The following is a 23,847-nucleotide window of genomic DNA, read 5'->3' on the forward strand; positions in this document are numbered from 1 at the left end:
GAGCCTCAGGCGCTGCACCCAAAGCTCTAAACTAACGCCAGGTGCAGCAGGGAGATCTCAGGGGTCTCCAGCAGCGGGACCCCCACGATCAGACATCTTATCCCCTATCCATTTTTTGGATAGGGGATAAGATGTCTAGGGTCGGAGTACTCCTTTAAGTGATGGAAAGTCACAAGCAACTCATAGCTGACTAGTTTATGCACAGTCAGGTGTGTTATCTGAATACACATCTTCAGTTCTCCATTTCCGGAGGGGTGAATAGAGTGGAGTGAAGTGGATGTTGAAATCAAGTCTTGCTCAACATCAACGCTCAATCCAATTCATGTGAATAACCTAGAAAGCAACATAATATACATGGCAAACAAAGGCCTTCGAAACTTGGCTATCATGTTAGTATTTCATTGGGTTCTGGGAATGTACTCAATATCGTGGCGCCATGTTGTCTAGGTGGGATGGAGATGAGGCTGGGAAACAACTTGGCATGGAATATACCATTAGAAACATACCATGATGAGATTCGACAGTAGGTAAGGGCATACGCCCAAATGGGATATTTAACATGTATGCAAGATCTGGCCTTCTGTATTGAACCTTAAAATGTCTTAGGGCAAGAAATACAAGACATACAGTAGGTTTTAAGAAAAAGAGTTGGCTTTGGATCTACCAATATGGGTTGGGTCAGCCAACAGTTACCTAGTGGTTGACATATGGGCTTGGTTCCACCAACACTGGGAGCACTATGAAGCCTGCAAAAGGTATCCCCATCTTGTAAAGTATGATGTCTCGGTAGGTTGGACTCCTTTTCACTTGACAACCAAGTTAAATACACAATAAAAAAGAGAGGTTAAAGGGGTGCTCCACTGCCCCAGCATCCAGAACATTTTGTTCCGATTGCTGGGTGCGGGCTGATGTCACATTTTGTTCCGAACGCTGGGTGTGGGCTGCGGGGGTCATGATGTCATGGCCACGCCTTCTCATTGCAAGTCTATGGGAGGGGGCATGGCAGCCGCCATGCCCCCTCCCATAGACTTAAATTGAGGGGGCATGGCCATGACATCACGACCCCCGCAGCCCACACCCAGTGTTCAGAACAAAATGTTGCGGACGCTGGGGCAGTGGAGCACCCCTTTAAAGATATTTACTAAGGAGATTTCTGTTTGTGGCTAAAAGGTTTAACATTCCATTGAGGGGACGGGATCACCAAGTTGGTTGTGATACTACAAGTCCAGATTTCTTTAAATGAAAATAAGATGTCAGTGTATGTCTGATCTTATGCATTACTCGGTGAATGGCAGACTTTATACTCCAGGAGGAATGTGTCATATGGAAAATGACTCAGCTTTGCAGGGAAAATGATCAAAATAGTGGAAACTGCAATCTAAAGGAAAATCTAGACCACATAGGGCCTTAGAAGAAACTGCTAACCCAGCTGCATACTACAACTAATACAAGCAATGAGGGCTACAAATATTTGAGTGCTGACTGACTGTAATAGAGCAATTCCTTATAGCGGGCAAATACCAGTATACCTGCCATTGTGGTAAGCTACAGTACAATATTGCTATGGGACTGTAATACTAAGCCATGCCTACTCCAAGTGCCCTTATCCCAATACTAAGTTTGGTGGTTGGGTACAGGGTCTTCCTTCACCCTCGGTTCCTCTATCCCAGGTCCTCTGGTCCACAGCACTGTTGAACAGTTCATCACAGCCCCAATGCTAACTTTGGGGTGTTGGAAATAGGGGCAGAAGTGTTACTTGAATCTTCTCGGCACCAATGCGAAATCTGCAATAGGCCCCCTGACCCACCATGTGCGTTCTATTTATTCTCCTAGTGACTTCTTAATCTGCCCCCTTAGGCCCCTCAGACACCAGGGACCCCCCCCCCCCCCCCCCATCTCGGCAACCTTTACATTTATGTCTCTGAGAAGCAAGGCACAGTAATCTGCTGGTAATCTGTTGGTTTACTGTAATGGTGGGGTGAGTGGGGGAGGAGGCAAGATTGGTGCAGCCAATCTTGAGCTCATGATGGGAGAGGAAGCCTTAAAGTAGATCGCTGGTGAAAATGAACTTGTCCCCTATCCACAGGATAGGTGATAAGTAGCTGATCGCGAGGAGTCCGACGATAAGTGAGGAGTGCGTGCTGCAGCCGGCACATGCTCCATTCATTTGTATGGGAGCGCTGAAAAGACCAGAGTACAGCTCTCGGGCATCATTTGCGCTCCCAAAGAAATGAATGGAGCGCGTGCTTTCTACCGGTAGATGATACACGCTCCTTCCTTAGAGTGCCGGGGTACCGTCCCGGTGATCTTACTTAAATTCATGTCACAAGGTCGTGATCACATGTTGCACTGGATTTATTTTTCATAGGTTCAGTACAGGGTATAACCAGGCCAGAAAGTTAAACAGATTTGTAAGTTACTTCTATTTAAAAATCTTAATCCTTCCAATACTTATCAGCTGCTGTATATTCCAGAGGAAGTTTTTTTCTTTTTGAATTCACTTTCTGTCTGACCACAGTGCTCTCCACTGACACCTCTGTCCATGTCAGGAACAGTCCAGAGCAGGAGAGGTTTTTCCTATTGGGATTTGCTCCTACTTTAGACAGTTCCTAAAATAGACAGAGGTGTCAGCAGAGAGCACTGTGGTCAGAAAGAAAGGAAATTCAAAAAGAAAAGAACTTCCATTGGAGCATACAACAGCTGATAAGTACTGGAAGGGTTAAGATTTTTAAATAGAAGTAATTTACATATCTGTTTAACTTTTTGGCACCAGTTGATTTAAAAAAAAAAAATGTTTTCCAGTGGAGTACCCCTTTAAAAGAAAACTGTCAACTTTCTCCCTCCGCACTAACCAGCAGTACTGGCTGGTAGTGCGGGGGATGCTGATCAGTTTCATGCTTACCGTGCCCAGATCCACCGCGCCAGTCTGCCGTAATCTTCTATTTTTGGTATATGCTAATGAGTTGCTAACTGGCACTCTGACGTCAGTGCCGCCTGCCGCAGCGCCGCCCAGCTCATCAATATTCCTCTCCTCCCTCCGCCTCTCCCTCTTCTCCCCACTCTGTAATGAAGAGAGTGGGGAGGAATATTGATGAGCTGGGCGGTGCTGCGGCCAGCGGCACTGACGTCAGAGTGCCAGTTAGCCCGGCCGGTGCCAGTTAGCAACTCATTAGCATATACCGAAAATAGAAGATTACGGCAGAACGGAGCGGCGGATCCAGGCATGCTAAGCATGAAACTGATCAGCGTCCCCCGCAATACCAGCCAGTACCATTGGTTAGTGTGGGGGGAGAAAGCTGACAGTTTTCCTTTAAAGGGGTACTCCGGTGAAAATTATTATTTTTTTAAATCAACTGGTGCTAGAAAGTTAAAACAGATTTGTAAATTACTTCTATTAAAAAAATCTTAATTCTTCCTGTCCTTATTAGCTGCTGAATACTACAGAGGAAATTCTTTTCCGTTTGAAACACAGAGCTCTCTGCTGACATCATGAGCACAGTGCTCTCTGCTGACATCTCTGTCCATTTTAGGAACTGTCCAGAGTAAAAGGAAATCCCCATAGCAAACATATGCTGTTCTGGACAGTTCCTAAAATGGACAGAGATGTCAGCAGAGAGCACTGTGCTCATGATGTCAGCAGACAGCTCTGTGTTTCAAACGGAAAAGAATTTCCACTGTAGTATTCAGCACCTAATAAGTACTGGAAGGATTAAGATTTTTTTTAATAGAAGTAATTTACAAATCTGTTTAACTTTCTGGCACCAGTTGATTTAAAAAAAAGAAATAAATAAATAAAGGTTTTCACCGGAGTACCCCTTTAAGGCATAGGGTGAAGACGCTGTGAATACCCCCTAGATATATGTTAAGCATTACCAGGGGAGTAAAATTTTTGTACGTAAACACGGCAATGTCAGAACCCCACTGCAATGGAAGGGTTAAACAATTGGGGGATAAGGCTTTTCCAGCCCTACTGAGTGTAAGTGTATAGAGCAGCGGTCTTCAAACTGTGGCCCTCCAGATGTTGCAAAACTACAACTCCCAGCATGCCCGGACAGCCGTTGGCTGTCCAGGCATGCTGAGAGTTGTAGTTTTGCAACATCTGGAGGGCCACAGTTTGAAGACCACTGGTATAGAGAATATAGTGACAATAATCCTTATTGAGCTGCTATAAGGGTCCAGTTCCTAAACTATTGCAAGTTCTTCTTTGGTTGCTCCAGATCTCTTCCCAGCCAAACAGCAGCGGTGCAGCGGCCCGAAGATATATGCGAGATGTATCAGAGAGTCATTTATTTTCTTCAGCTACCGGGGAGTGAGATGCTGCAAGATGCATAGTGCAGCCAGAAGAGGGCTTTACTGCTTCTTTATGAGTCCGTTTCCATTTAGGGCCACCATCCATCTCTGTCCGTCATTAAAATGTTTGTAAAAACGCTTAGCAGAAATTACACGTCTATAGATCAGCGTGAAAAAAGACGTGCAAAAAATAAAAACATACCCATGGCGCCTGAAGAGGGCGCCATAGAGAGACTGGCGGACACCATTAATAAATAATAAGATTTCTACAGCAGTATTATTTATACGTTATAGTGTTACAAGATTACGGTATGTATGGAGCAGGTATTTGGTCACTGTATGCTGGTATTACTGTATATGGTGTTCGGTGGTATTTGTAAAACTTCAACTCCCAGCATGCCCGGACAGCCGTTGGCTGTCCGGGCATGCTGGGAGTTGAAGTTTTGCAACATCTGGAGGGCCACACTTTGAGACCACTGCTTTAAAGGGGTACTCCACTGGAAAACATTAAAGGGGTATTCCAGGCAAAACCTTTTTATATATATATATATATATATATATATATATATATATATATATATCAACTGGCTCCGGAAAGTTAAGCAGATTTGTAAATTATTTCTATTAAAAAATCTTAATCCTTCCAATAGTTATTAGCTTCTGAAGTTTTCTGTCTAACTGCTCAATGATGATGTCACGTCCCGGGAGCTGTGCATGATGGGAGAATATCCCCATAGGAGCTGCACAGCTCCCGGGACGTGAGTCATCAGAGAACAGTTAGACAGAAAACAACAACTCAACTTCAGAAGCTAATAACTATTGGAAGGATTAAGATTTTTTTAATAGAATTAATTTACAAATCTGTTTAACTTTCCGGAGCCAGTTGATATATAAAAAAAAAAAGTTTTGGGCCTGGAATACCCCTTTAACTGGTGCCAGAAAGTTAAACAGATTTGTAAATTACTTCTATTTAAAAATACTAATCCTTCCAGTACTGATCAGCTGCTGTATGCTCCACAGGAAGTTCTTTTCTTTTTGAATTTCCATTTCTGTCTGACCACAGTGCTCTCTGCCGACACCTCTGTCCATTTTAAGAACTGCCCATAGAAGGAGCAAATCCCCATAGCAAACCTATCCTGCTCCGGACAGTTCCTAAAATGGACAGAGGTGTCAGGAGAGAGCACTGTGGTCAGACAGAAATGGAAATTCAAGAAGAAAAGAACTTTCTAGCACCAGTTGATTTAAAAAAAAAAAAAAATTCCAAGGGAGTACCCCTTTAAGTCCTATTCACTAGAGTTGCAGTAAGTTGTAATACCAGGCACTGCCACTATTTCTCCTTATACGGGCCTGTATGAGGGCTCATTTTTTGTGCCCCGATCTGTAGTTTTTTTTTTATCAGTATCACTTTTGTTTTGATGCGACTTTTTTTATTTTTTTTATTTTTATTACATTCGGGAGTTGCAGTTAGTTACTAACTACAACTCCCAGCATGCCCTGGTACAGCCTGTGGCTCAGCAGCTGCCCCAAATTAAAACTACAACTCCCAGCATGTTGGATTATATAGTAGTATATAGTATAGGTCAGTGTTTCCCAACCAGGGGTGCCGTTGGCTGTCCGGGTATGCTGGGAGTTGAAGTTTTGCAACAGCTGGAGGCTCTCTCGTCGGGAAACACTGGTATAGTATATGGTGCAACATTCCTGGAGTTGAAGGATTGGTTGGATAAATACCGACAAGGTGGCCAAAATACCGGTCGTGCAGGTAAAATACTGGCCAGGTGGCAACCCTAAGCCAGAATCAACTTGCAGGTGACAACCAATCAGATGCTTGCTTTGATTTTTAAAGTGCAAATTAAAACTGAAATTCGATGTGTTCTGTTTGTGGTGGCCCAGTACCGGAGTTGCACCCCTGTACCCTTGCTGTCCTGTCTGGCAGACTCTATTGCAGTGTCCCCCTGAGTCCCCCCTTAAGCTGAGTTGTATAAACGGTTAACAAGTACCTTGTATTATCTATTGTAATGTATGTATAATGTTATGCACCTTTAAATGCTGTTGCTAAGTCATGTAACCAGGGAAGGTGTCAGTGACCAGGTGACTTGTGGGTGACCTATAGGACCCCTCCAAAGTCTCCCCCATATAAACCCTGGGAGGAGCTAGTTAGTCAGAGTTTAGAGCTGAGGAACAGTGAAGACCTGAGAGTGTCTGGTGTCCTGAGGAGACCCAAGGCCGACCACACAACCACGCTTCCACTAACCAAGTGCCCCATAGGTGAACGTCAAAACCTGGTAAACTACACAAGGGGTGAAGTCTAGTCAGTCCTAGTCAAGTCAGTCAAGATCAGTCTGTCTAAATTCAGCGTGGGTCTGCAGCAATTAATCCAAGTCCACTACAAGTCCCAGCGAGCCCGCAAGTCTCTAAAGTCACTGGTTACCTCCTTGGGCCTAACTGAGCTGTAAAGACTATTACATCTGTCTACCTCAGTAAAGTTGCCATTGTTCCGTAACTTGGCGTCGGAGTCATTATTTGCCCCGTGCCTAGCACAGGATCCAGCAGCCATACCTTTGGGTGGTGCAGAGGTAAAACCACACCCTGGCATCACGAACACAAGGGGATAATGCCATCTGCCCCTAGGGAAATAACACCTGCCCTCCATCACACCCTCACCACATGTTCAAAAGTCAAAAAGTTTTACCAGGCACAGATTTTACATTGCAAGATTGTATTTTTTTCATGGTATCTTATATCTCCCCCTTGTAAAAGATTGAGTCAGAATTCACATCAAATCTCTGATACAGATACATACAGTATAATTATCACTGGCTAAGCTGTCAGGAAAATGTCTTGGGTATGGCACTAGTCTGTGGTAAGTATGAGAAGCATGTGTGGTGTCCCGGTACCGAACCTAGTTCTGTACCATCCTTAAGTCCCCTCAGGAATAGTCCCTTAGGTCCACAGGGCTCTCCTGCAGGGCTTCCCCCAGGTTATGTTATATTGCGTGTATTGTATAAATGCCATGTGTATTTATTATGTTCATTTAATGTGATTGTTCATTTGTATAAAGTTGTACAACAAAGTTGACCTGCAGTCACATGACATATCCAGAGTTCCAAGGGCACAGGTACCCCAGGCAACCAGCTACCAATGGGCTTTAGTCCAGCCCCCTAGTATAAGGGTCTGTAGTATCCAAATTCATTTTCTTGAGACCTGGACCTAAAGAAAGCACAAAGTCCTGTATACTGCAAATTCATCTCATCTAGGCCAAAGCCTAAAGTCCAGCAGCCACTTCTAAACCATGAGTTACAAATATCTCTGCAAATCAAGTGACTACTACTCAGCTAAAGATATATATATATTAGTAGCACAGTGGCCTGCTGCATTTTCACCATAACTACAAGTCCAAGCAAGCCTGCGAGGTTCCCTATGTCCCGGTTGCCTCTGAGGAAACTGCATTACTGTAAAGACTGTTTCCTGCATATTGCAAGTAAAAGTTCCAGCTACTTCAAATCCTTGCTGTGGACATTCCTTCATTGCATGCCGTTTTTGGGCTTGTTGTCGGCGGTCCTTATACCGAAAAAAACACATCCTGGCGTCACGAACACTAAGGGGTTAACAACATCTTGCCCCCGGGGTTAATACCACCAGACCCTGTTACATCCATTGCAACACCCTGTGGTGAACACATCTCTTTTGGCGTCCCACTAACAGGATACGGGTGTATGCCTTTAATAATTTAGCCATCCAGGCCACCCACAACAAAAAACGGATGTATACCATTATTGCATGTGCCACTAGTCCTCCCTCTATGCAGGAATGTGTATAGAGAACTGTCCAGGATTGTTTCAAGCTGCGACCGAAATTGCGCTCAAAAGTGTACAGGACATGGTCAGTGAAATTGTGCTTTGCGGGGGCGCAAGAAAAAGTAAGGGGGGGAGGTAAAGAATACTGTATTGTGGCCATGTGTAAAATTCGGGGCAAAGCCATGCTACGTGCTTCATTACAGAAAGTACCTGAAAGGGTTAAGGAAGAACCCGAGAAGTGTGCCAAAATGTCCCGCGCTGGTCTGTGTCCTGCCCCTGGGCGTGGACATCATGTAGCCGTCTCCATGCCAAAGTGGAACTGTTGTTATCTGCTTGTGTTTGCCGGGGGAAAGGAAGTCATCGCTACACCGATGATGTCCTTCTGGCCGGCCGCCATTTTGTTGAAGTCTCTTATAAAAGAGACCACGCGGCCAGTCCCCAGCAGTCCGGAAATGGCAGAGAGGTGTGCAGATATGTCCCATCGGAGCACTTGAAGAGAGCAGCAAGATGGTGCTGGAGCAGCAGAAAGTTGCCACGGCCGCAGCTGTTCCACGATTTAGCTGAGGCGTCCAACCTGCCCCCGCTTCCAGAGGAAGATGAATGGCCAGCTACCCCAAAGGGGAATCACCACAGTCTTCAGCAGCAGCATCGCCAGTGAGATTGTCCCCTCACCACAGATTCTGGGGATCCTGGGCGGAGATCGCAACTGAGGAGTCGGATGTAAGCATGCCCGTCGAGGCCGCATTTTCTACGCCTTCTTACTCCTCCAGCCCAGATAGGGAGTCCCAATTGCCAAAGTCTATTCCAGTTAGCGCACGCCCGCAGTCACCCCTCTTCCTCAATGTGTGTTCGGCGATGAGTCAGCGATCATCCAATATATGTGGGATCATGTCCTTCCCCTACCAGGGAAGTCCCATCTACTGGTCCCCAAAGCACAGGCTGAGAGAGCCCTCAGAGAGGCCCAAATAGCCGGCATCATAGAAAAATGTAAAGCCCAGCACAGGGAAAGGTATGGGCCTAAGCAGTTGCCCTATGAAGTACAGCTGGAGCAATATATATACGTAAGCTGGACTATCCATGAGATGGTGAGCCACCCTTGGAGCGCCGACGCGCTACCATTATAAAGTTTGGTAGAGTACGGGGCTTTGGCACCCTCAAAGACTGCAGACATGGAGGTACCATACTTGTAAACAGGAGAGCCGTTCAGCGGACTACCTGCATCCAGCACTCCACTCCTTAGAAGCTGGGGAGCTAGTGGAATACACCCCGGTGAAAAGTCTGCAGGGAGAATGGGCAGCAGCCATAACCAGGCTCAAGAATCCCACTCAAATGCCCTTCACATATTTCCTGCCGGACGACTGGGACGCAGATCCCCATGGAATTCGGCCGACGAGGTCTCCAGATACTGCCTTGGAAGAAGTAATGTACGTGTCCGAGGCGCCCATCACGGCCCCTAAATTCATGAAGAGGTCCAGCTCTGCATCTTCGCTTACAGAAAATGTGCCCAGGCCTACTCCCCCAATGGAGGTGAGGCCTAATCACCTGGCACCAACTTATGTGCTTAGGCCTACTCCAGTCCCGGAGGTGTGGCCTAATCAGCACTGACCGATGTGCCGCGGCCTACACCGCCTAAGGAGGTGTGGCCGAACCAGCCGGCACCTACAGTTGTACCAGTGGCATCAGCTGCTGAAGTCAATGTGATGATCAATGTTAATCCGACCATAGCACAGTCCTGGCTGACCAATGTAGCCTGGGACACCTATGTCAACCCCATGAGGGAAACCCACCGTCGTGCTCCTAGATATATGTCTCAAAGCAGGAAGCACACCGGCAGGCGAGGTTGGGAAGCAAGAAGAGCAAGCATCTGAAATTTTGTATGCTACTAACTGTGTGGTACATAAGTACCTTCTTTATTGTTTCAGGTTATTGTCATCAGCAACGGTTCAAGTCAAGTGCCTGACGAGACTTTGACAGGAAGTTCCACCGGTTGTAACCATTTCCTTAAGTTTGTGCCCGGCTTCGGCCGAGAGACTCCTTGCCTTAGGAGATTCTAATAAGTCTTGTGCCCGGCTACAGCCGTGATTCTAACAGGAGGCTCCATAATGCAGTTGGACTACTGAGCCTTACATGAACTTTATTGTATATGTGATAAAAGTGATATATATCTTGTGCACTATTCTGCACTCAGGAATATCAGGTGAACCTAACCTGACCATCTCAGTTATTTTGCTGCTGGTGCTTAACCCTTGTGTCTCCACGCAATAAAAGTTATGTTTACTGTACACAAGTACAAAGTTGTTTAGAGGTGTTGTAGTGATTCTACTTAGGTGCTGTCCCAGCTCCACTGGGAGAAACAAGAAAATTACCTTTCCATTAACGCCTAACAAATCCGATACCAAGACTGACTCCATTAGTGTACATATAAATTCAGTACACATAAAACTTTATTAGTGTACCTACGTAAATCCAGTACACATAGATTAAATTCATGTACATGTCACACTAACATTTAATTAAATGTACTTCAGGGACTGTAACCTGTTTTATGCCAGTCCACACCACTGTTATGCACTAAATGTCATGCAACTAATGTATTTCTTCTTGTCTTTGCGTGTCCAGGCTACTTTACTGGCCAGAAGGTATTCCTGTAGCTAATCAAATGCACGCATAAAGTAAGGTAACAGAATGTGTAAATGTTATCTAGAATAAAGTGTTCTAGGGGTAAGTGTGTAGTACCGATAGACCCTCGCAGCCAAGGCATTGAGCAGAAAGCCTCAGGCAACCCATTCCGCAACCCGCAAACAGCAGAAATAACCAGTGGTATAATATAAGATCTAATGTCAACAGTGATCTAATGTCAAGAGTGATCTAATGTCAAAAGTATGTATAAGCATTTCAGTCACAATGCATACCATATATAACCGTCTAATATTCCTAATGTCATTAAAAGTATGATAATCAGTAAAATGTCAGTCATAGTCAAATGTGATAGTACTCATAAAATATGCTATAGTCATAGCAAAATGTATTAGTCAATTACAGCTGTATAGTCTGCATGGTCTTATATAGTCTAATATATGCATAGTCCTTAGAGGTGCATAATATATAGGTCTACCTACAAAAGGAAAAAAGGTATTGTTGTAAAATGTAAAAGTAATGTTACCATGTGCAAGACTATATAATTAATTCCAATAGCAGAAACTTTAAGCAACTAATGTGTCCCATTTATAATGCAGAACTCATATTCCTAATTAAAAAATAAATAAAATTATATATATATATATATATATATATATATATATATATATATACAGTATATAGTATAATGTTCTTTACTCTATAGTAACAGAGAGTAAAGAACAGTAGAGAAAGTGTCTCACCCTTGTCATGGGCTGCTTGTGGTGTTGCAATTCATCCCCTTAAAGGTGAACGAGGTAAAAATGTCATACTGGATACAACATAAGGTAAGTGGTGCTGTTTCTGGAAAAAGTAGGTGCACCCATATCATCCAGAACATAATCCTGTCCGGCGGCATAATCAGCTTTGTGCCAGCTGAAGCACAGGCTGGGACAAAGTCCAAAAAGTAAAGGTGGGACTAGCACTCCTCTGTGCTCACTCCTCTCCTATCAGACTGCAGCATAAAAACGGAAAGGAGTGGGTTAAAAAGCAGCCTGCAGTGATAGGATGAATAGACCAAGTACAGCACAGCAGACTCAGGGAGGAAATAAATGCATGGTGAGTCAGGGCGGGCTCAGTGCTTGTCTCAGACATGCCTCTTCCTGAGCAGTGGATGTCAGAATGAGTGAGTGGGGGTGGGGCTTACCTTCTAAAGCTACCACTATATGCAGCAGAAAGAGAAAGAGGGCACCCCTGGGCCAAGTGGGTGCAAGCTGAGACTATCTCCCTCCTCAAGAATATCTGCACTGTCCATGAAAGGTATATCTAGGCTTCCTTCTCTTCAGACAGCAGTTCAGTGCTTATTGTAACCCATTCCTTGCTGCGCTGCTGCTTTTTCTTTTCTTCTCACTTTGCACCTAGCAAAACCAGTGCATCAGTAACCACTTCTCTCTTTACATGCCATATATAGTACTGTCCTGCGTGAATCCTCTGCTAGCACCGTGCCACCCTCTTCAGTACAGTGGACCTTCACCAGCACGATGCCATGGCATAGCAGAGAGGAGTAAGTTATGTGTTGTGAGTGGCCAGAGAAAAGAGGGAATGAGAATAACTGTGCGCCATAGAGAGGGGGCTCACGGGATCTTAACCGTATAAGGGAAAGCACTAATGCAGGTTTTTACAAATCTATTGAAATTACAGGGACGCGTTAACTTTGATATTTTTAAGAACTTTAGGGTAAAAGTTAAGTCGATATTTTTTAAGGATTATTGTATCGAGGGACACAGAGTCGCAGCATGTCAGTCCCGTACTTGGGCATGCTCTTTACTCTTGTCTTATTATATTAAAAGCTTTTCTCTCGCTTCCTTTGTACGTCGCTTAGGCCTGTAGGAACCTGAGCTGGTGCCCCTATTCATCGCAACACAACAGGGGTAGGGTCAGGCTCACTTAGTCAAATAGCAGAACGTGTTGAAACAAGGGTAAGGTTCGAGCTCATTGTAAAACTGCCATATCCATCTATTGAGGGGGAGGTGTTCGGTGCGTACAGGTCCCCCAGCCGAGCAGAGGGGGGAACTGAAAAGAGTCATCAACCATATAAATGTATCACAGTCCAATACACAACACAAACAAGGACACTTACAAAAAATCTAGAATTGTCTTTAATAAGTTTAGTTGCTAAAACAGTTTTTCCCAACGAGTATGCCAGCAGCTGTTGCAAAATTACAACTCCCAGCATGCCCGGACAGCCAACGGCTGTCCGGGCATGCTGGGAGTTGTAGTTTTGCAACAGCTGGAGGCACGCTGGATGGGAAATGCTGCGGTAAAACAGAAAAAAATGTGAGGAAAAAACTGAAATAGTCACACAAAGACACCACGCTAGGGCAAAAACATTTCAGATCTTTACACTATCATTGTATACGTAACTACAAAAAAATCCAAACAGTACTAAATGCCACGACACAGTAAAATTCCTGCCAATGGGCACTTCATAAGAAAAAATGCCCCCCCGTTTATGCATCTTGAATGTCACAGTATATGCTCCTTGAACCGTGACCCTTATATCCGTGGGCTTCTCAGTCCTATCTCAACGTGTTTCTGCCAATGCGTTTCCCCCAACGTGTTTCCCGCTTTAGTGGGTTCATCAGGGGACACACACATGTATTTGCAAGCAGATATGACTAATTCAGTTTTTTTTTCCAGTTTTTTACTTTTTAAGAGCTATCAATAAGTACTGAGATTTAGAGACTATTTTACGAGACTATAGGTATTATTTCTGGTAGTTGCTAGTCTCACACATGTTGTACTAGGTAATATATGTAATATATGTGACTTTGAGTTAAGTTCCTTTTAAAGGGGTACTCCACTGGAAAACTTTTTTTTTTAATCAACTGGTGCCAGAAAGTTAAACAGATTTGTAAATTACTTCTATTAAAAATTCTTAATCCTTCCAGTACTTATCAGCTGCTGTATGATCCACAGGAAGTTCTTTTCTTTTTGAATTTCCTTTCTGCCTGACCACAGTACTCTCTGCTGACACCTCTGTCCATTATAGGAACTGTTCAGAGCAGGAGCAAATCCCCATAGAAAACCTATCCTGCTCTGGACAGCTCCTAAAATGGACAGAGGTGTCAGCAGAGAGCACTGTGGTCAGACTGAAAGGAAATTAAAAAGGAAAAGAACTTCCTGTTGATTATAACAGCAGCTGATAAGTACTGGAAGGATTAAGATTTTTTAATAGAAGCAATTTACAACTCTGTTTAACTTTCTGGCACCAGTTGATTTAAAAAAAAAAAGTGGAGTACCCCTTTAATAAGGAAGAAATATAAAAAAAATATTTTTTTTGTCCAGATTTAGGACTTATCTGATTAAAAAAAAAAAAAAGCACACAATAGTTAAAATAATTTCTATTTTATTTCTTAGCTTTGAATTTACATAAAATGAATCAGTAGTAGTCATCAGGCTTAGATCACACAGTGCGGTTTTTTTTTTTTTTTGCGTTTTAAAAAAATCGGTGAAAAAACACATAGCAAAATTGCTTGTGTTCTTAGCGTAAATGACTGTGGTTTTGCATTGTGATTATTGACTATGCCATTTTTACAAATAAGTTTTTTTGGGGGGATAAAAAGTGTTGTTTTGGTGTGTTTTTCCAGTGCATTTTTTTTCCTTTGACCTGTGACCTGTAAAATGCAATAAAAACTTAGCTTTAAACTATAATAAATAGCTCCAAGCGCAATGAATAAAGACAGAAAGAATAATGCACAAGGCAGTGTGAGGGGCCTCCATGACTACTCTTTGGGAAGCAGAAAGCTATGAGAGTAAAAAAGGTGTCCAGGATTAGAATCATAGGTGATTTCTTCCAAAAACACTGCCGCACCTGCCCACAGGTTGTGTGTGGCATTGCAGATCAGGACCATTTATTTTAAGGGCCTGTTCACATCTAGAGTCCGTCGATTCAAAAGTGAAAAAATGGAGCTGAACGTCCATTGCGCAATGGACACCAAGGGGTCCCAATGGATCCCACTGACTTTAATGGGATCTATGAATTACATCTTACATTTTTTATTCTCTGCTCATATCCCACTGTTTCAGTCTGAGTCAGTGAATGGAGCTTGACGCACATGTAAACTTAGCCTAATAAAGCTAAACCGCAATACCCAACACAACCTATGGACAGGTGTGGTATTGCTCTGAAGAAAAAAAAAAGCCATATATTTATTTTTTTTTATCCTTGAAAGCCCCTTTAAGCAATAAAGCTCATTACAAGTCCCAGTTGGGCGACCCTTATGGTCCATATTTTTAGGAAAACCCAAGATTGAAACGGTAAAAACCCAATATGATTCCTAGCGTTGTGCATGTTGTGGATGTGCGACCATGTCTTTTTTTGTCTCTGTATCCACATTTTTGTATTCTCCTTTCCGTTTTTTTGTGTTTGCTTGGTCTGCACTTCACCCCTCCCCCATAGCCCTTGCACATATAAGTGAGCAGGAAGTGCTCTAGGGCCCCTCCCTTCCTGGCTAGGCTTCCAGTCTCATGGCTGGAGGCTCATGGTAGGTGAACTTTTACATCCTGTTCACACTGGTGTGGTGCTGCGTGGCGGTTGCTTCTGCCGTGGCGCCGTGTCTGCGTGGGGGGGGCGTCCCGTGGGCTGGTTCGAGTGGCATTTGGGGCTGCTCGGCCAGTGGGTCGTTCCCCTCCCGTGGGCACTGGTGTTGCGGCGGTGGTGGTCGCCGCATGGCACCGCACCATTTTATGCTAGGGACGTTAGGGACCCGCCACATCCAGGTGGCCGTGACGAGGCTGGCAGGCTTCATGCACTTTATGATCATAAAGTACACAAACGACCTGTTTGTTCAATAATTTTGCTGAGAAGCGTTAGATCATTTGTGCATGTTGTGGATATGCGACCATGTCTTTTTTTGTCTCTGTACCCAATATGATTCCTGTTTCCCTTGACTGATGATTCCAGTGGGCAGAGGGGGAGCTCTACCCTACATGAGATAGATTGTCAGAAGAATCTGAAAAATCAGTGGGGACGAAGATACGGTTTTGCATTTCTAAAGCCCTAAATTGAAAATCTAAGTAGTAATGCAGTAAAGAAAGTGGAGATTTATCAATGTGTACCTAAGACGATCCGCAATGTAGGAATAATCAGAATTGGATAAATAGGTGACAACCTATATGGAACACCACAAATCCCAAAGAGGGTGCCATTTGTGGGCTCCTGAATGAAAGATTGTTTTTGCTTCTGGCTCAACACACACACATGCACACTACAGAAACAGCGAAACTAGTACGCTCATAGACCCAAATAGAAAGGGTTACTCTTATCTTTCTCCCCTACTTTTATCTGCCAACAACCGAACTGGACTAGAGATGAGGTGATCATCCTCCTTCCAGTACGAGGTAGGATAACTTGCAGATATGAGGCCTCTACGACCAACATATATAGTTTGGAATGTCAGACTGACGGGGAATATCTGCATAGTGTAGCATTATGGGGGAAATGCAGGAAAGTATGCATAGCAGGATGTCTGGGTCACCAACAAAGAACTTCATAACTATGTCCAAACCTTGTAGACACTTTTCATATGGACAATTATATTACTTTTTGAGAAATTGAAGTCTTTAAGGAAACTGTTCCCTGGAATGATTATTTGCTCCCATTTCAGCACAGTGTGCACAGGCATGTCCTCAGTGTGAGCTTGTGACTATGCAGTCGGTGGTTAATTGGGCAATTTTCTTTATTCTCATATTCGTACACAAAGACACATTGGTGGTTAGTCGTATGACTCTCTTAAGGCCTACTAGATTAAACATATACGGTAATGATCTGTAGGGTGGAATACACTTGTACGATCATTTCGGGGAGAAAATGGAGCCTTCCTATCACACTGTTGGTGAACTAATCTACCATCAGAGGGAACTGCATATACAGCAGTCTTCTTATATTCTCATGTTAACTATAATACAGGGACAATTTTATGTTCTGTATGGCTGACCTGGGGCCTGAACTCAGCAAGGTATGGACTGATGTTTATATCAATGTATTGCTTGAAAATAAGGTGCAGAATTTGAGGTTTAAAAAAAAAAAAACTTTTGAAATGACAGGTACACTTTAAAGGGGTACTCCGTGCCCGGACATCTTATCCCCTATCCTATCTCCCTGCTGCACCCGGTATTCGTTTAGAGCATAGGGTGCAGCGCCGGAGCACTGGAGCTGTCATGCCCTCTCCCATAGACTTGCATTGAGGGGCATGGCCGTGACGTCAAGAGCGGAGTGTGACCGTGACATCACGAGCCTCTGCCCCGCACCGCCAGTCATCCGGCACGGAGCAAAGTTCGCTCTATGCACCGGATGTCTACTGAGATCGCGGGGGTCCCCTTTTGATAGGGGATAAGATGTCTAGGGGCGGAGTACCCCTTTAAGGCACTCATTCACATTAAATTAAATTTTATGAAAAAAGAGAATTTCATTCATAACATTAACTGGTTTTAGCCGACTAAGTGGACTGCTATCACCTGGAGAAAAAGACGGCCACTTTAACATTTTCTAAGAGTAGATAGACAAAAAACATTTCTAAAAAAAGCTTTCGTCCACAAGCAATCTTTCAGAAAAGAGTGTTCTCAAAATACTCCTAGGACATTCCCAGATGATCAATTGTTCTTCTCCCATGTCATTGATAATTTATCTCTATTGATCATTTATGACCAACTTTAACCTGACAGACACCACAAAACCAAGCAGCAGTCTGGCATTACCAGGGTGGCAAGGGCCATTAATATTGGCCATTGAAAACCTCATAATGCCAGCCTGCTACCGCCCAGTCCCAGACTGTACAGTTTTCATGCTCTGGGCCTGACAATTTCCATCTCTTCCCAGTAACCTCTGTACCAGATTAATAATGAGGAGGGTAGCATTAGACACCTTACAGGCCAACACTAAGTCCAGGCTAAGCCAAAAATTCACACATACTCTGTTTATATTGGTTTAAAAAATACTTTATTGACATATAAAAACCTGAATCCCCTCCTTTATCCTTTTATTTAAAAATAAGTAAATAAAGAAAAAAAATACAAAGTAGTCCAGTATTATTTCTGTAAAAGAAAAAAATAAAGAAAAAATATACTTACCTCTCCTCTACAGTGTTGTCTCTGCTAACTGACAAAGGTTTTTCCAGGCAGATGATGCACCAATTTTGGCACACAATGCGCCCAAAACATTTTCTGCTTCTGTTTGGAAAACCCTGTGGCAGTTGACAGCAAGCCAAAACTGTGGACAGCAGTGATGGTTTTCTGTTTAGTATGGGGGAAAAGACTTCCATAAAGCATCCCTAGCTTACTGTGATGGATTGTCCAGTTTGGTACAGTGCATCTGGCCCAGGAAATCTATTAAAAGTAATATAATGTAGTCCGGTTCAGATCGAAATAGTTGAGATTCAGCTGAAGCGGCCAAAATGAACTTTTCGAAAGCTCTCTCAACACTTGTAGGGACCAACCTTATGGACTATCCTAAATCACTAGGGAATATTCTGTTTATCTAGCTATCCTTCACAACCAACCAGAAGATCAGTTCACACCCTCCACAGCTTTCATAGATTCCACAGACCCTGTATCAACCACGTCAGCCAATCAAAAAAAAAAAAAAACTCCATGATTATCTGAGCTTCTCTCAGATTGGCTATAGTCACAGAGGGAGGAGCTAGCATCATGTAGCTTTTAGTATTTGTAATAAAAACCCCTTCACTGCCCCCAAACTACCAGCGATGTAATAATTAATGCAATTGATGAACTAAATCCCAGGGATGTTATTATTAAAGAGTACCTGTCCTGTCGTTAAAATGAAAGATTATGAAAAACCGGCCTGGTTTTGGTAAATTAACCCTTCACAGTGGGGACAAGGTGACCAACCCCCTGTACTGCCATAGCCCACCAGAAATGTTGTTATTAACCGCTTCACAGCCCTTAACCACTAGGGATATTACCATTAACTCTTTTACTATGTAAGAAATGTGACCCCTACCGCTATCCTAGACCACCAGGAGTGTTACCCCATTGGTGCATGGGAAAATCTGGAGAAATAATTAAAAAATAATAATTAATTAAAGGAGTACTCCAGGATATGAAAACGTACCCCCTATCCTAAAGACAGGGAATAAGTTTCAGATTGCAGGGGGTCTGACCACTGGGGCCACCTGCGATCTCTCATACGGGGCCCCCGGCTCTATGGCCAAATAGCGCGTGTCAACCACCGCATGAAGGGGCCCCGTATGGGAGATAGCAGAGGGTCCCAGTGGTCAGACTCCCCGCGATCTGAAACTTATCCCTTATCCTCAGGATCGGGTATACGTTTTCATATCCCGGAGTAATCCTTAAATTAATTAACTAATTATTAATAATTGTTCAATTAAAAAAAATATTTACCTTAAAACCTTTTTTTTACCATTGTATCATTATGGATTATATTAAAAGATGGTCCATACATTGATCCAGGTTGTCAATGCCTGCCCCTAAACCAGTTTTTGCCAACCAGTGTGCCTCCAGCTTTTGCAAAACTACAACTTCCAGCATGCCTAGACCGCTGAAACTATGCCCTAAACTGAAAAAAAAATAAAAATTATAATAATCCAGGAACGGCGTGACTAATCTGTTCTGCCAAATATCTCTTTAAAACAAAGCTGCCTAATAAAATGAAGCTACTATAGTGTTCTGTATGGAAGCCTATGCCGGTTTGATCATTCCCTGCAGAAAACAAAAACCTTCCCATCACCCCGGCTGTTAGCTCCGAGCTGTCAGGCTTACACGGACTAATCTACAGTCAAACCATATTATTATTCCCCTATAGATTTCCTTTCTGCGTTTGCTCTACCAAGGACAGTTCCTCCGTGCCATTCAGTAGCTGCAGATCACAGGACTGCTGCACCAGCCATAAGTATAGCAAATATAAATATATACAGTACAGACCAAAAGTTTGGACACCTTCTCATTCAAAGAGTTTTCTTTATTTTCATGACTATGAAAATTGTAGATTCACACTGAAGGCATCAAAACTATGAATTAAGACATGTGGAATTATAGACATAACAAAAAAGTGTGAAACAACTGAAAATATGTCATATTCTAGGTGTAAAGTGTCCCCAAGTGCAGTCACAAAAACCATCAAGAGCTACAAAGAAACTGGTTCACATGCGGACCGCCCCAGGAAAGGAAGACCAAGAGTCACCTCTGCTGCGGAGGATAAGTTCATCCAAGTCACCAGCCTCAGAAATCGCAGGTTAACAGCAGCTCAGATTAGAGACCAGGTCAAGGCCAGACAGAGTTCTAGAGCAGAGACATCTCTAGAACAACAGAGGAGACTGTGTGAGGCCTTCATGGTAGAATATCTGCTAGGAAACCACTGCTAAGGACAGGAAACAAGCAGAAGAGACTTGTTTGGGCTAAAGAACACAAGGAATGGACATTAGACCAGTGGAAATCTGTGCTTTGGTCTGATGAGTCCAAATTTGAGATCTTTGGTTCCAACCACCGAGTCTTTGTGCGACGTAGAAAAGGTGAACGGATGGACTCTACTTGCCTGGTTCCCACCGTGAAGCATGGAGGAGGAGGTGTGATGGTGTGCGGGTGCATTGCTGGTGAAACTGTTGGGGATTTATTCAAAATTGAAGGCATACTGAACCAGCATGGCTACCACAGCATCTTGCAGCGGCATGCTATTCCATCCGGTTTGCGTTTAGTTGGACCCTCATTTATTTTTCAACAGGACAATGACCCCAAACACCTCCAGGCTGTATAAGGGCTATTTGACCAAGAAGGAGAGTGATGGGGTGCTGCGCCAGATGACCTGGCCTCCACAGTCACCGGACCTGAACCCAATGAAGGCAAAAGGCCCACAAGTGCTAAGCATCTCTGGGAACTCCTTCAAGACTGTTGGAAGACCATTTCAGGTGACTACCTCTTGAAGCTCATCAAGAGAATGCCAAGAGTGTGCAAAGCAGTAATCAAAGCAAAAGGTGGCTAGAACCTAGAATATGACAGATTTTCACACTTTTTTGTTCTGTCTATAATTCCACATGTGTTAATTCATAGTTTTGATGCCTTCAGTGTGAATCTACAATTTTCATAGTCATGAAAATAAAGAAAACTCTGAATGAGAAGGTGTCCAAACTTTTGGTCTGTATGTATGTAATATATATATATATATATATATATATATATATATATATATATATACACACACACACACACATTTGGCTTCTCCTATCAAGCACATGTAATGCTGAAAATAGGTGAAGAAAAGAAGTGATGGTGGCGGAAAGGGAAGGAATTTGTTGACGCACTTCATTGTAGTACGATCACTATAATCCCATAGACTTCTGTGCATCCATAAGTACATACAATATAACCTAAAGTTGGCCATGCACATGTCAGTTGAACCTTTAGGGCCCGTTGACATTAGGGATTTTTCGGGGGGCAACTCCTCTCCGGAATTCCACTTGGACAATATGGTGCAGCAGCCTTTGTTCCCATTGAGGGAGATTTATCAAAACCTGTGCAGAGGAAAAGTTAACCAGTTGCCCATAGCAACCAATCAGTTAGTTTCTTTCATTTTTCTTTTTAAAAATGAAAGAAGCAATCTGATTGGTTGCTATGGGCAACTGGTCTATTTTTCCTCTGCACAGGTTTTGATAACTCTCCCCTATTGCTCCCACTGGCATTCTGCTGCATCATTCACCCTACAGAATTTCAGTACCGGACGTTCCGACGAGGAAATTACGGACCCAAGACTTCCCCAAAAGAATGAACATGTTCATTCTTTCTGCATAATCCGTTCCCAAATGCATTGCTGTCTATTGACAGTGCCGGCTTGTTTAGCTGATGCCCACTCCAGACAGAATATCTGCCCGGAATATCTCTGAGCGGAGAATCCATAAGGCGAAAGAGCCCTTATTCAGCTTTCCCTCCCAATCCCCCATTACATATGCACACTTATGCACACGCTCTCAATGGAAAAAAGGGAAACTCCTCTGGCAGCGGCTTACCACCTTGAGAACAAATGGATCAGGTAGAAGAAATGCACCATGCTCGATCCTTCTCTCCTCTGTATGGTAAGTCTAAAGGGGTATTCCAGGCAAAAACATCTTACTCCTTTTCCTTTGGATAGGGGATAAGATGTCTGATCGCGGGGGGCCCACTGCTGGAACCCACCGAGATCTCCCTGCAGCACCCGCATTCTATGCAGAGCTGTGTCTCCAGTTTCGGAAACCTCTGGGTTTCCAGGACTGGAGATATGATGTAATGCCCCTTGTGACATCACACCACGCCCACTCCATTCATGTTTATGGGAGGGTGGCGCCCCCCCATTCATGTTTATGGGATGCCCCCTCCCATAGACATGAATGGAGGGGCGTGTTGTGACATCACAAGGGGGTGTGGCGTGATGTTCCGTCTCCAGTCCCAGAAACCCGGAGGTTTCCAAAACTGGAGGCGCAGCCCCACATAGAGTGTGGGTGCTGCAGGGAGATCTCCTATCCTTCGATCATTTGGATAGGGGATAAGATGTTTTTGCTCAGAATACCCCTTTAAGGGTAGGGTCACAGCCTTTCTGTGCGGGCATGCTGGGAGTTGTAGTTCACTGTTTAAAGGGGTTATCCAGGAATAGAAAAACAGAGCTAATTTATTTTAAAAAAAAAACGCTCCCCGTCTGTCTCCAGATTGGGTGGGGTTCTGCAGCTCAGTTCCATTAAAGTGAATGGAGCCAAGTTGTAATACCACACCCAACCTGGAGACAGACATGGAGCTGTTTTTGAAAAAAAATAAACTCAAATTCTCTATTCCTGGATAACCCTTTAGGGTCTGTTCACACGTACAGTATTCTGTGCAGATTCGATTGATGCAGATTTCAATGTAAACTGAACACAGATTGAAATCCTGCGCCCCTTACAGACAATTGTCACAGGCTGTATTTTTTTAAAGGGATACCTAAAAACGGTTCCATTATCCTATTCCAGGATAAACTTTTTTCAACCATTTAGCCTACAATGCAAAAACACCACGACACATTAACCCTATGCATTGGAAACATTTTACCATTTTTATTGATCAAACTACGACCCCGCCAAAGTGTGTGTAATTGACTACCGAGCCTGGAATATCTGGAAGTCCACAGTTTGAAGAGCACTGTCATGGGCTCTTTCTTTTACAGGGGTTAACCACGATAAAAAATAAATAAATAAAAACAACAGTGCCACTCCTGTCCTCAGGTTGTGTGTGGTATTGCAACCCAGTTCAAAAACGACATGAAGACTTTAACCCTATGTTGGAAACATTTTACCGTCTTCATTTATCAAACTACGACCACGCCAAAGCGTGAATAAGTGACTACAGAGCGCTGAATAATAATAGTAATAATAATAATACAAATTCAGGGAACGCTTCGCTTTAAACAAAGTAAACCACGCTTTTACCAGAGAGAACCCAATTAAATTTGTGCGATTTTTAGACGTATAGATACGTTGTTGCTACGTTGTCTTTGTCCTTTAAAAAACCTTCTCTTTCTTTTTTATTTTCCATCTCTGGTGAGCGCGGCCGCTCTCCTACATTAGGGTTAGAGTAATCTCAGCTGTCTGCAGCAGTGTTACAAAGGCAGAGGGAAAATTCCATAGAGATAAAGGAGGGTTTGATCTGGGAGAGCATGCGGTGGGGCTATTTTGCTGTGCATGCCTTTCTCTCTCTCTAGCTCGCTTTATTTTTTCCTGGAGAGAAGCCTGGCGCCAGCAGTCTGGAACCAGCCTGACAAGCTTTTTGAGTTATGGAGGAGGGGGAGGGAAAGAGCGAGCACAGATAGAGAAACCGAGGCAGCTGGCTTGCGGGGGTAGGGAGATTGTTAAAGCTGCACAAGAAAAAAAAAAAAAAAAAACAAACCAAGGGTGGGGGGATTCACATCTGATTTTCTTTCCTTTAGCCTCTTTTCCCAATCCTCGCTGTTTTTTTACCACCTATAATATTTTTCTGACATTCTGCCCAGTGAGGGAAATTCAAATTTAGCCACAAAATCGTATGTGTTCAAAAAAAAAAAAAATAAAAAAAAAAATAACAATAATAAAATAAAATAAAAGGCTGAACTAATTTACGCAGGATAAGTCATCAACTG

Source organism: Hyla sarda, chromosome 9 (assembly GCF_029499605.1).
Source record: "Hyla sarda isolate aHylSar1 chromosome 9, aHylSar1.hap1, whole genome shotgun sequence".
In the NCBI taxonomy this organism is placed as follows: Eukaryota; Metazoa; Chordata; class Amphibia; order Anura; family Hylidae; genus Hyla; species Hyla sarda.